Below are 7,328 nucleotides of genomic sequence, written 5' to 3' on the forward strand. Positions count from 1 at the left end.
TATCGTGAAGTTATATTCAGAAAGAATAAACCAGTTTTATTAAGTAAGGACTTGTGTCGCTAAAGTTTCGTCAGAACGAAGTTACGGAAAGTTAATTAACAAACGGAGACGTAACAACTCTTCTAATGTGTTATTCAAGAGATTTATTACACAGTGAAAAGATTTACCATGTTAACATTATTTTAGGAACTTAACTTTTCATCAGTGCAACTCCTAGCGTTTATCAAAATTCTCAACTTATCAACTCTGTCGAATCTAGGTTTGCCATACAGGTGAACTCTTACAAAAGCTGGTATTTACCAGGAGTTTCCAAGCCAGACAAGCACTGGTCCATATTTTGGTATCTTTTGATATGCTTTCATTGTTTTTTTCTTTTCCTCTTGGGTCAGTCAATTTGATCGAGTCACTTGACCTTTTGTACTCGTTTAAAGTCTTTATAAATTAATACTTATAACTCTCAATATATTGAGTATATATTCACGAAATTTGGCAGTCTTTCGGTTAATATTACAAGTCTTTCACATACAAAAAGTCATATTTCTTAGTGAAGTATTTTAATAAAGTTTTGTCCATCAATATTGTTGCGTCATCGAGGTCACGTGACTGGTGTGGCGCCACCTATTTTCTAGAACTATCCTGTACCTTGGTGAATGCTCTAGTATTTACTAGATATAGGGTAGCCTGGTATATAAAAGAGGGTGACAACGTGACGGAATAATAATGTGTGTGTAAGTAATGAGTAATTGAACTGCAGTCAGAGACGTATTGTTGAAGTTAACGTTCGTTTGTTATAGTGTTTGTTTTAGCGCGAATACTGAAAGTAAGTGTATCGTAAAGTTATATTCGGAAAGAATAAACCAGTTTTATTAAGTAAGGACTTGTGTCGCTAAAGTTTCATCAGAACGAAGTTACGGAAAATCAATTTAACAAACGGAGACGTAACAATATAGATATTTGTTTTGAATAGTCCGTGTACAAAGTAATTTTCATGTTAAAATTAAAAATACTTTTCCTCATCTCAAAAATATAAAATTTTCTTTGTGTAATCCCTAAAACCTCCTAAATGCATTTCAAACGTTTTTTTTTCAATAAAACTTTAAGAGTTTATCTGATATTTTCTCTACCCAATCTCAAAACGAATCAATTCTACTGACCTCATAACCACCAAGAAAAAAAAATCGAAAAAACCCAAATTAACCTTTTTTCTTTCTAGAAGTAGAATGACTTCAAATTGTAACATGAAACTACATTAGTTTATCATAAGTAGCTCTACGTTCGTAACATTATACATCTATTTATAATCAAATTTTATTGCTTTATTGCCCTTTGAACCGCGTCTAACTACTATCCAAGCATTATAAGTTGTAAATCACTCGGGAAACATTCAGCTCACGTTACGCTATCGAATTACATTACCCACGAGCTGCTCGCGTGCGTGCCTCGTTAACCATTTTAATATTATTATTATTATTAGATATTTTACCTAATCTAGCTGTATATAATTTAAAAAGATCCGTATTTTTAATTTTAGTTACTTTGAGAATAATAAATATGAAAAACAAGAAATAAAGTACTTACCCAATCTTCTTTTTTCTTGCCCTCGATTGTCGAGTAAAGTTAAGCCTGATTTTTTATAGTAATTATAGTAAAGCACTTAGCAATTTTTATTTAATTAAATAATGCACTAAAGACTAATAACATGCAAAACGTAGACAAATTCATTTACGTCTCATAAATTTCCTTGCTTTCTAACTATGCGACAAGAGCCGTTACAAATTCATCCAAGATAGCCGTTAACTTCCCCACGGTAACAATGTTGCTACTTTGAGTGAAATTGACGATTATCTGTTCAGACCAAAACGTTTACAATACGTCATTTGATAGATGAAAACCTTAACTTTCTATTGGTTATAGGTAATAAATAATAAAACGCAAGAGAAAACTATTAATAAATTGTGAAAGAGAGGATGTGACAGGTGGGTGTGGCAGGAGAGGTCTGATTTTCTATTCAAGAGCTTTGTAACCAAACAAAATTGAAGGTTATAAAAATTAGGGTTTGTTTGAGCAATGACGATTTTATATAAAGTATTTTACGTTTAATTTCGTACATTTTCGAGGGGTGATGGATAAAATAGGGATGATGACAAGCTAAGACAAATGTGTCACATGGGACACACTAGGGGAAATTCGGAATTTTTTATATATTTCTTTGTAGAATTAAGAACTTAAAAGTTGTATACTACTGAAATATGGATTATTAGCTAAGATTTTGTGCCATTCTAATTGATATAACATAAACAATAAGTAGTTTAATATAATTTTGAATGTAAGACACTAAAACCTTGTGTCATGCGCAGTAAAGGGTGCCCGGAGCGAGAGGGAGGCTCTTGCTCTGTCCCAACTACAAAATGCATGAAGAACCATATATACTGTGCAGTACTTTGTGTGTATCTACAAGCAATTTTACTCACATTTAAAATAATTTTGTTATTTCCTGTTCCTCTATCAAATAAAGTGGTAACTTTTAGTAATTGAAAGCAAAGTTTAGCACAATAAAGAAATCATTACGATTATTATTACGATTTTTCACTCTGAAGTAGTGATATCATTTGCGCTCTGATACTTGGAATATAGGACTACCCTGAAATATGACTCTTCCTGCATTGATCTGAGGCATGTGATTTCACCTGAATTTGTTGTATTACCATCTTCAGATGCCAATGATAAGCTTATTTCTCACAATGAACTTTCTGTCTTGGAGCTTGGCAACAAAAGAATCATTGTTTCACACGGAATGCAAGATCAATGAACTGTTTCCAGTCAGCAGGCTTCTCACTACAACTCCTTCACTGCCTTTCTTGTGACTTCAAATAATCGCCTTTGTACATAGCTGTGCTAAAAACAATGTCTTACTTTCTTGACATTCTATCAAAAACCTTGTAAGAAATCTATCCCAAGTTGCTAGTTGCTTCTTTCATGTAATAGAAGGCATAATTTCCATCCTCAATAACAAAAGATGCTTCATTTGGCAGTGTATCAGCGTACTCAGTATCTTTGTTCAAATAACTGCAATCTTTTGACTTGTACTGTATTGAAGCTGAGTAAAACGATAGGTTATCAGTTCTTTTAAGTCAATTTTCATGAGTCTAAATCAGTAACTGAAAGGCAATATTTTATTGTTGTTTGTACTTTACAAATTTATTTTTCCAGCCTTTACCTTGGTTGTCTTGTTCGCATCTCCCATGATTTTCAATTTAAATGTCTTAATAAGCTCGAAGAAATGGCCCTTCCTTTCCACCCATTTCTTAATAAAAAACGTCCATCGCTTCTTTGCCAACAACTTCTGTTCTTAGAACATAACTTTAGATATAAAGGGTGCTCCTGAAGAAATACTATATAACGGTCTTTATCTTCTATAGTAAAGGAATAAGAAAACTTCTAACTGCATTCTGAACTTTTGCTACACATGACTCACTCTTCTGTGTTTTTGTAGGACGCAAATCACAGTGTCTATTGCTATCATTGGATTATAACAGCATGTATGCCATGTTTAGAGTTGCATGAGCATAATTTGAACGTTCATGAGCAGTTTTAATTTTTCTTTGATATGAATAATAATTGTTCATAATTCCAGAAAGATTGACTCTATTTACACCAATTCCAACTCGAGACATGGCATGTTTTGTGTCCATTCAACTGTTTTGAATACAGCACAGCTATTGCCAGGGATGAATCATCTTGCCACGCTAATTGCACTACATTGCAATAAGTCAGTTGCACCTGGATGAGATTCTTCGTGTCTGCCATGAAAACAGAGAAGTAACTTAAATAAAGTGCCACAAAGTCAGCAGATAAGTATGTGTTTAGGTATCTTCCACTGACCGATTGTAGCAGTTCTGCATATATCCTAGCCAATGGAAAGGTAAAGTCTACTAATCTTTGCTGAGTTTTCTGTTAATTTTCCAGGAATAACATAATTCGAGAACTTTTGAAGTTGACATAATATTACATTGTCCAGACTTTCAAGGTATTGCGTAGTAAGGAGCCATGGTAAACTAAGAGTTTTCAAATACATCCGATATAATTCTGCATAAATAAGTGGCAACTTCCACCATCACATCAGCTTTACTAATTCATAAAAATATTTAACTGCAGCTTCAACAGCAGTGTCAGAACAGAATACAAGATTGAAATGACCCTTTATTGTCTAGTTTACTTAAGGACAGCTCACAATATACACCTCTTTCCTTCAACTTGTCTCCTCTATAATTTGTAGTTGAAAAGTTTGTTTCCTGTAAACTTGAGACCTACAAGTGACACAAGTATTTGAGCTTCATAATCGTTTTACCATGTATTGTATATCTTTATAAATCACTTCACATACTTCTGCAAATACTGTCCTATGGACTTCTTCAACCGCTTTATGCTGAATGTTTTTGTTTCTCATCACTGTTCTTCCATTTTGATGTATCCTGTACATATTTTCCTCGGCAGCTCTTGTAATACTGCGCCTTGACAGCAAACAGGCCATATTTTCGTGTTATGGTAAAACATTTTTCATCTCATTTTTTTCTCAGCTACTTCAACCTATTTTCCATTTGTTAAATTCATATTGTAGTTCCTTCTGTCGTCCATACTACTCCTATTTTGACTTTTTTCTGTTTTTTTTATTACAAAATATGCAGTCAGGATTACATTGCGCCCTATACACAATCACTGGAAGATGTATGTGTTGTCCCAGAGACACATGATGGCTTGGACGGCTGATAAGTTGTCTGTAGGTGGCTTAGGTTCATTGTAAATCTCAGATAACAGTCATGGTGATATATATGCTTCTCTGTACACTCATCAGAAAACAGTTCACATGCATTCTCTATCCATTTCATGGAGCCTACAGACTAATAAAGTCTTTGTTGATGTGTTTCTTTCAGCTTCTCTAGTCTTTTTGATGGATCAGTAGTTTCAGATAAGAAAGTAAACGAATCACATTTTTAATTCCCGCAATGAATCACACATAAGTCTTTTTTTTTCCTTTTGTACTTTCACTATCTTCTTGCTTCCACTTCTGGGGCTGCTCTGTCGAAGCCGTTTTTTGAGTGATCAGTTTTTCTCTGGTCTTTGATATTTGACCTAAAACAAACAAGCAAATTACATTCTGTCAAATTTATATACACATTAGTTAACCAGTGTAGGCCAATCCAAACTATCGAGATCTTCGTGCAAGTATTTCATATCTTTGGTAGATCTAGAGGGTTGAGTGGTAACAGACCATGCTCTAAGTGTGTTCAATTTAAGTAAAGCTTGGGCAGCAGAACCAGTGAAACCTTCTACAACTAATCCACCATCAGCCAGAGTTCGAACTTCCCATATATCTTCAGCTGAAATCGTAGATTTTAGCGCAGCAGCCAACACAAATTGGTTACATTTGTTAAGAGTTGTGTCATATGAGTGAAGTAATACAAGGATATTGTTTGACTTACTATCGTCCAATAACAGAGACAGAAAGAAAGTGTGAAACCTCAGAATAAATGAGGTAAGAATTGAAGAAGAGCTCTTTCCCATTGGGAAAGATGTCTTAAAACCTGAGGTTCTTTTATAGGTTTGGTAGCCATCAAAAGTTTTTTCTCCCAAACTTTATTTCCATATACCATAATACAATCAACTTCTAAAGACGCAAAAGGAACATTTTTGTCAAACTTATAGTTATACCTGACTTGATAAATGAAAAAAAAAAGGTTTAAAAACGAGTGTTCTGTATCGACTCACAGTGGGATAGTAAATCCTGGTACGTGTACTACAGAGTTGATGTTAAAAGAACTATGCCTAATCCAAAAAACACGAACTATAAACTATTGTCTGGCTATACAGATGAAAATGACAAGATATTAGCAAACTGTAATAATATGATAGAAGAGAAACATGAAATTATAATACAATTAACAATGAAAAATTTCGTTAAAAACCCACCTGCAATTCACCTCATGAAGAAAAACTCTCCGTCAAGCCTCTTCTACTTTCCACTAGAACTCAAAAAATTGAATTGACTTCCTAACCAAAACTACTAAATGTGGTGTGTATTATAGGTAACGACATATAACCTATGAGGCAGATGTAAAATTGTTTATACATTTTTATTTTACTTTTCTGAATAAAGGCTTTAAAATTACAAACCTCAGAAGCTATCATTAACAGTTTCAATTATAGCTTAAATATTTACTTGTATCACATATTTATGCTTATTGCAAAATAATTTGAAGTTTTGTGTTATAGTTTGTTAATTAAATCCTTGAAAAACTAATTTTGAGACTAATGTGTTGTTAAAATTTGAAATGAAATATAGCAACTTATTACAGATCCTACAAAATATAAGTAACTGAAAATTTACAATGTTTCCTTAAATTTAATGAAACATTAGTATTAAGCCGTCAAGAAATTAATGTCGCGTTTTGGAACACCTTCATTAACAACCCCCCAAAAAACATACATCACATATAATAGTTAAACGAACTGCCTAAACGTCACGTAAGTGTAGCCTATATAATGTGTGAAGTTTAATATACTCTAATCCCATATAGTGATGGTATACGACGAGACACACATTTGACATGTAATGCTGTTTGAATACAAGAAAGGAAACAACACCTCTGTAGCCACAAAGAATATCAAAGAAGTTTATGGAAATGTTTTGAACGTTCGTAAGTGTCAACGATGGTTCAACAAATGTCGTTCAGGTTACTTTAGCCTTAAAAAACTGTGATGGCAGGGGTCGACATATTGGAATTGATATTGATGCTCTGAAGACGCTTGTTGAGTCTAACCCAAGGCAACATACTCGTGAAATGGCCCTGAAATTGCATGTCCCTCATGAAACAATACGTAAACATCTAAGGAATATGGGGAAACTCCATAAAGAAGGTGTTTGGGTGCAACTCTCCGATGCTAATCGTTTCCAATGCGTGAAGTATTTTTGGACAGAATTGTCACAGGTGATGAAAAATGGATTCTCTATGCGCATATTAAACGCCAAAAACAATGGCTCAGTCTTAAATAAAAACCAAAACTTGGACTTCATCCGCAGAAAGTGATGCTTTGCATTTGGTGAGACATCAAAGGAGTAATTCATTTCGAACTCCTCAATCCACAGCGAACTGTCAATGCAGAGATCTATAGTCAGCAAGTGGAACGTTTAAATCAAGAAGCCCTTCATCATAAATGCCCTTCACTCGTCAATCGGGAAGGTGTTCTTCTCCACGACAATGCACGTCCACATGTGGCACGTTTGACGCAACACAAGATTATGGCACCATCAGATTTACATCTTTTTCGTT

Source organism: Limulus polyphemus, unplaced genomic scaffold, assembly GCF_000517525.1.
Source record: "Limulus polyphemus unplaced genomic scaffold, Limulus_polyphemus-2.1.2 Scaffold543, whole genome shotgun sequence".
Lineage (NCBI taxonomy): Eukaryota > Metazoa > Arthropoda > Merostomata > Xiphosura > Limulidae > Limulus > Limulus polyphemus.